This window comes from Suricata suricatta, chromosome 1 (assembly GCF_006229205.1).
Source record: "Suricata suricatta isolate VVHF042 chromosome 1, meerkat_22Aug2017_6uvM2_HiC, whole genome shotgun sequence".
NCBI classification, from domain to species: Eukaryota; Metazoa; Chordata; class Mammalia; order Carnivora; family Herpestidae; genus Suricata; species Suricata suricatta.
The window spans coordinates 26332656-26339330 of NC_043700.1; the positions used below are offsets into that span (position 1 = coordinate 26332656).

A 6675-nucleotide genomic window follows, 5' to 3' on the forward strand; every position below is an offset into this window, starting at 1 on the left:
TGTTCTCTTGGTTTTCCCCGAAGTCATTCTGCATTGTGCTATCATAAATGGTTGTCAGCTGTGATTGAGTAGGGATACCTGTGTTTGGTGTGTAGGCATCTTGTCTACCATATGTTTTGAGGCTTTTGCCAGCTTTGTTTTAGTAAATACATTCCTCCTTTAGTATGCCGGGGAGAGGAGACAACTTAAGAGGAGACAAACTGAGAGAAGGTGAAAGGAAGCAGAATTTGAGTCCCAGATGCTGAGGCCTGATCCTGAGGTTAAGAGTTGTAGCGAGAAGTCCGGCTCCACCCTGCTCCAGGCAGTCAGCGTAACAGGCTATGAATAAGGATTGATGAAAGTGGCCAAAAGGATTTAGGGTACCTCTTAAAAAGGCAGCTGGCTCCTAGACTAGTACAGTCTGAGTGCCGTGGTCATAGGTCTTCGTGTTGCTATGGAACCTGCAGGTGCCCCTCCCAGCTGCTCCGTGGAGTGCTAAGGCAGACCAGGCCAAGGAGGGCCAGAGGAGGAGACCTTGTGTCCTGGAGACCTGGAGGTCCAAGGCAGAGGGCCTCCCAGGGGTCTGTTTAGTCCGCATAATGGTGTCAATGTGACATGATCTTGAAAGGTTTTTAGCCTTTGAAAAAAATGTACACTCAGAAGAAATGGTTCACTTGTGATTCTTGTTGGTTTTTCGTGAACTGTTTGGAATCTGGGAGCTCCAAAGAGTTCAGGATTTTCCTGGATTTGGGTGAAGTAACCTGGTGAGAAAAACCTGCTTCCACACCCTGTATTCTCCCACAGATCAAAATGTAAACCAATTATTTATTGCATACTAGTGGCACACACTGAAGCATACCATGTAAAACAAATTTTAAGCTCATCTATAAAACTGATGCCGTTTAGATGGTGGTTTTCTTTCATTTTTGACACCGGGATTTTTTTTTTTTTTTTTTTTTTTTTTTTGGTTCCTATAAAGGAAGTAACAACAGTGGAAGCTTGTTTACAGGATGGGTTCTCTATGGCTTTACTGTCTGAAGAACACTAGGCTTTTATATAAAGTGGACTTTTCTCATCTGACAAAGTTATCTGACAATAACTTGGGAAGAACTCCAAGTGAAACTGTTCAAATTCTATTCTGTGGACCTAAGGGTAACTCTAATATTTATCTGTGGATTATTGAGCCTATGCTTTCTTCTGCTCAGAGGCTGACTTGTGAGTGCAGGGCATTTATTGAGCTCTTGATTTCTGTCTTGACGTTTTAATTTTTATATATAAAGTATTAGAGGTCTTTGTACCTTAGAAACTATCCTATTGTTACAGTTCTGGGAATAGAGACTTGGAAAGGATAAATGGCTCCGTCAGGAAGCGTATTAAAACTACAACTAGAAGTAAGCCTTTTGCATCTTTATCCTGTGTACTTTGTACAACATCTTGTTGCTTGCTTCATCCATGGAATGTTGCTGTGTTTTTCCTGGTGACAGTGACAGACTACTTAATTCATACTGTCTGGGACAAATGGTCATGAAAAATTTGATATTCTGTGACAATGGAGCAGGGGTTCTTTTTCCTACAGAGAAAAGGGGCCGGTTAGGATAATGTACTTAATCATGAGGCTGACACATTTTCTATTATTCCACATACTCTGCTGTTTTCAGGGTCATATTTTTTAATTGGTGAATTAAAAACATACGGTACCTGGGTGGCTCAGTTGGTAAAGCATCCAGCTTTGGCTCAGGTCATGATCTCACGGTTCATGGGTTCAAGCCCTGTGTTGGGCTCTGTGCTGACAGCTGAGAGCCTGGATCCTGTCTTCAGATTCTGTCTCCCTCTCTCTCTGACCCTCCCCTGCTCATGCTGTCTTCTCTCTCTCTCTCTCAAAAATAAATAAAACCATACGATACTCCTAGTCATTACAAAATTATCTCCTCTCATTTGTCCAGGCTTCTCTTAAAAGCTTTTCCTCACATTTCCTTTGGGGAAAAGTTCCACATTGTAATGTTTTGTTTTATTCCACAGTTGAGAAACTAAAGCCTCAGTTCATCCAGTAAGTCTGTCTATATAGAATATGAACCTCTTCTCCGTGTTTCTCTCATTGTATTTCTCAGTCATGGTTGCTGTCTGGTTTTGTTATTAGTATTAATAATCTTTTCTCAAATGACTGATTTTTAAATGTGCTTTTCTTCCATTTTTGGATTAAGTCATTTTGATAATTCTTTGGAAAAACATGCTCACATTGAATGAAGTAGTAACATTAAACTTTTATCAGGAAGTTATTCAAATCTCCTAAAGTAAATACAGTAGATTTTGTTTTTACAGCAAAACTTCCCAAATTAAGCTAAAAATAACTCAAACCCAGACTTCCCTTCAGGTTATCTATGGTCCCATTAATCCATATGATTAGAAACCCCATCCATTCTTCAACCTGACAACAAAATATCTGACCCATCCTTCACCCTTTATACACGTTTGTAATTTCCATACGGGCAGTTTACTGTTTTTCATGCTAATGGAAGGGGGGTGCTGATAATCCAAAGTATCCAGTTACCTTTAGGATTTGTGTGTAATTTTGGAATGTAAATTAAATACTATGAGTAATACTGAGAGTTAGCCTGGTTTAGTAAAAATTTGTGCAAGTTTTAAAAAACACAGGAAATAGAGCGGGTATAAGGGTAAGGGCCGTGAGCAGAGGTGAGAATAAGCCATCCTTGATTTCATAACTATGAAGACCCCAATATTGCCACTGTTGCCTAGCCGAAATCTTGTTTCAATAAACAAGAGTGGTGTGTAGTTAACACTTTAGATCAATAGGCTTTTGTCTTCATTGCTTGTGTAAGTTTCCATAACAGACATGGTCTTACATCATTCATCTAAAGTACAGTTGACCTTGAACATCACAGGGATCAGGGGCTGACCACGCCCTCAGTAAAAAACAAAAATACATATAACTTGACTCCCCTAAAACTTAATATTCTTCTGTTGATCAGAAGCCTTATTGATGATATGGTCAATTAACATGTATCTTAGATGTATTATATATTGTATTTTTACAATAAAGTAAGCTAGACAAATGAAATGTTAGGATAATATATTTACAGTACTGTATTTACTTAAAAAAATATTTTCCCCACTAAGTAGGCCCACAGAGCTCAAACCTATGTTGTTCAAGGGTCAGCTGTACCTTTAAAAGGTTTTGTGTGGACCTCTGGAGTATATGTGCCATTTTGTTTGAAATACATCTCTCCGTAATTTGTTACTGGGCTAAGTTTTATTATAGACTCGATTGTAAATTAGTATATCAGAATTACAGAAGTCTGATGCAATCAAACTGTATATCACTACGATTTGCCTTCACAACCAAACATTGCCTGGATAAACTTGATAATTGGCTTTACCCTATTATACTAATTGGTGTAAAATATCTCTAATTGTCATTGCACCTTCAAGTCTATTGGATTCTTTTTAAGTTTATTGAAATATAACTCACATGGCATACAACCCATTCAAAGTGTACAGTTCATTGGGGAACCTGGGTGGCTCAGTGGGTTAAGCATCTGACTTGGGCTCAGGCCATGATCTCGCAGTTCCTGAGTTGAAGCCCTACATTGGGCTCTCTGCTGTCAGCTCAGAGCCTGCTTTGGATCCTGTGTCGCCCTCTCACTCTCTCCTCTGCCCCACTTGTGGTCTTTCTCAAAAGGAAATAGTTCTTAAAAAAATGCTTAAAATTGTGCAATTCAATGATTTTTTATATGTCATTCTTATATTTAAAATTTTACCATCTTAATGATTTTTAAGTGCACAATTCAATGGCAGTTAACTACATTCATGATGTTGTTCAACCATCACTGATGTCTATTTCCAAAACTTTTTCTTCATCCCAAACTGTGTAACTGTTCATCAGTACTTCCCCAATTTTTCTTGCTAGCCCCTAGTTAACCTTTATTTTCTGTCTTTATTTCTTCGCCTATTCTAGATACTGAAATATTTATCCTTTTGTGTTTGATTTCTTTCACTTAATGTGATGTTTTCAAGACTCATCCATGTTGTAGCCTATGTCAGAACATCATTCCTTTTTTTTTTTTTGCTGATATTCCATTGTATGGGTCTACCACCTTTTACTTATCCATTCATCTGTCGATGGATGTTTAGGTTATTTCCACCGTTTTGCTCTTGTGAGTAATGAATGCTTCAGTGAGCATTGGTATACAAGTATCTCTTTGAGTCTCTCTTTTCAGTTATTTTAGCTATATATCTAGGAGTAGAATTGCTGAGTCATATGGTAATTTTGTCTTCCACTTTTTGAGGAACTTCCAAACCTTTCCATAGTAGCTGCACCGTTTTAAATTCCCACCAGGAACGTATACAGTGTTCCAGTTTCTCCATATCCTCCCCAATACTTGTTTTGTTTGTTAAATTAGGATCCTCCTAGTAGGAAGAAGTATTATTGGCTTCTTGTTGACTGATTTCAATATTAGATTTGGGTTCTTTTGGAATCCTACATGACAAAATGTTTCTTTTAACAGGGATTCGTAGCATTTCTGTAATGGCAATTCTAATCAATAGAACTGTGTTAACTGTGTTAGTTTTAGTTTACCTGTTATTAAAGGAAGGGCAGGAAAAAAAACCTTTGCGTGATTCATTTAATAAGGTAAGACTTCTGTTTTGTGCTCTTTTATATACAATATGCAAGACACAAAGGAATGGTATTTTCTCAAGGTCTAAAAAGACTTTGGACTAGAAATTGAAAAGCAGTTTGGTTTTGAAGAGGAAAACATGGCATTCCTGCAGACTTCAGTACAAAGAAGCCTTAATAAATGGAAAATGAAGAGAACTTGAGGGTATGTGGTATTAAATTTCCTCAATCATTAAGAATATATCAGTTGAGTAGTTGGTATGGTAAAAAGAATTTTTAGGAAAAGCTTTAATTTTTTTAGTGAAATAGATATATTTATTTGTAAATATTAGGTGCAATTTTTGAAAGAATAAACATCCTATCTAGAATATAAAACAATAGAACAAAGACAGGTGCTATTACACAAATGGAATGACTGAGTATAAGACTGCTTTGCCAGCACATTTATATTACACAGTTTAAAAATTAACATAGCTTTGAAATTAGGATTGGTAGACGATGTATTTAAAGATTAGTTCAGTGACTTACAAAACAATTTTATTGGTGATATTTATGTGTAGGGAGAAGAAACGGTTTATTGTATATAACTATCATGTTTCAAAGGATATGACCTAAGAGTAAGGTTTTTATAAGAAACTAATAGTTTAGAAATTCTGCCTAAAGTAGAATAACATTATATATTCCTGCTCTAATTCCATTCTAATAGTCTACAACTATATCAGATGAAATGATAAAAGTTAAAATTTTATTGTTTTTGATAGTCAAGTTACAAAAGGAACTAAAGAAAGAAACTCAGATTGAAGGTTTCAAATACCCCCTGAGTTTGGCACCTTTTCTTTCTTACTACAAAGCCTCTGCTCTCAGACATGGGGTCACCCTTCCTGGTGACCTCAGCTACAATGAAAAGGAAAGAAGCCAGCAGAGACCACAGACTCCCTAGCACTGCTGGAAAGCAATAGCGAGGAGCCAAAGCACCACAGACCACATGGGTCTGGAGCACGAGCTGGGCGGAAGAGCAAGCCGAATCTTCCATGTCTTCCCATTTGAACAGTCACTCTATACATGACAATTACTGACTTTCCTACTGGTTGAGAGTTACGGAGTCAATGAAACCTCAGTATTCCATGTAAAGGCCGGAATGTATATTATAAATCTCTTTTCTTTTTTGTATATTATAAATCTCAAGAACATGCCTATGCAGATATATAAATTTTATCTAGAACACCTTTTCCAATGATGCAGCATTACCGTGCTTATATTTAACGACTAAAAATTTATCTCTAACTTAAGACTATTCAGAGTGAACAAGCCAGGGGCGCCTGGGTGGCTCAGTTGGTTAAGCCTCCGACTTCGGCTCAGGTCAGGTCTCACATTCGTGGGTTCGAGCCCTGCGTCGGGCTCTGTGCTGACAGCTAGCTCAGAGCCTGGAGCCTGCTTCTGGTTCTGCGTCTCCTTCTCTCTCTGCCCCTCCCCCTCTCATGCCCTATCTCTCTGTATCAAAAATAAATAAAACATTTAAAAAAATTTTAACAAAGTGAACAAGCCAACATTATGATTAAACCTGTTTATATCCACGGAACATAGTAAACTCCTTGACAAATCTACCATCTTAGAAACTCCCTCTGCTAAGATCGAAATGGTAGTCTTAGCTTTCTGCTGCCCAGAAGCCATTAGCTGCTATAATGTACACATCAGTAAGAGAGCTTCCTGCCACCAATACTTCGGTACTTGGACTGAGCTGATCAATCAGTAGTTGCTTTTGTTACTGTATGCCTGCCAGGGTCAGTGTTTTTCGACTTTTCTATCAGTTTGCTGTTAAAAGATGAATCAGGCCTGGCTATGATTTCAGACGTCACACTTCTTGATAGTGTCTTCTTTCTCCATCCTGAGCACTGGTTTTGGCACTAGATGAAATCGTGTTGACTTGTACTAAGTCTTTCTCATGAGGCCCTTTCTGGATCATAACATTGGCAGAGCTTCTAGCAATGCCTTGTCTCACAGCGTCCTGAGCCTTGTCGCGGTGTCTTCTAACAGGAAGTCACAGAAGCTGTCTGTCCTGAGAT

The 6675-nt window shown here is 38.1% G+C and overlaps 1 protein-coding gene and 1 pseudogene across 6 annotated transcripts in view; one reads left to right on the forward strand and one right to left on the reverse strand.

The window, feature by feature from the left end:
- RBPMS (RNA binding protein, mRNA processing factor) overlaps nucleotides 1–6675 on the forward strand; it is a 169629-nt gene that overhangs the window by 78198 nt on the left and 84756 nt on the right. The gene's annotated exons all lie outside the window — the stretch shown is intronic.
- LOC115286559 overlaps nucleotides 6355–6675 on the reverse strand; it is a 1330-nt pseudogene continuing 1009 nt past the window's right edge.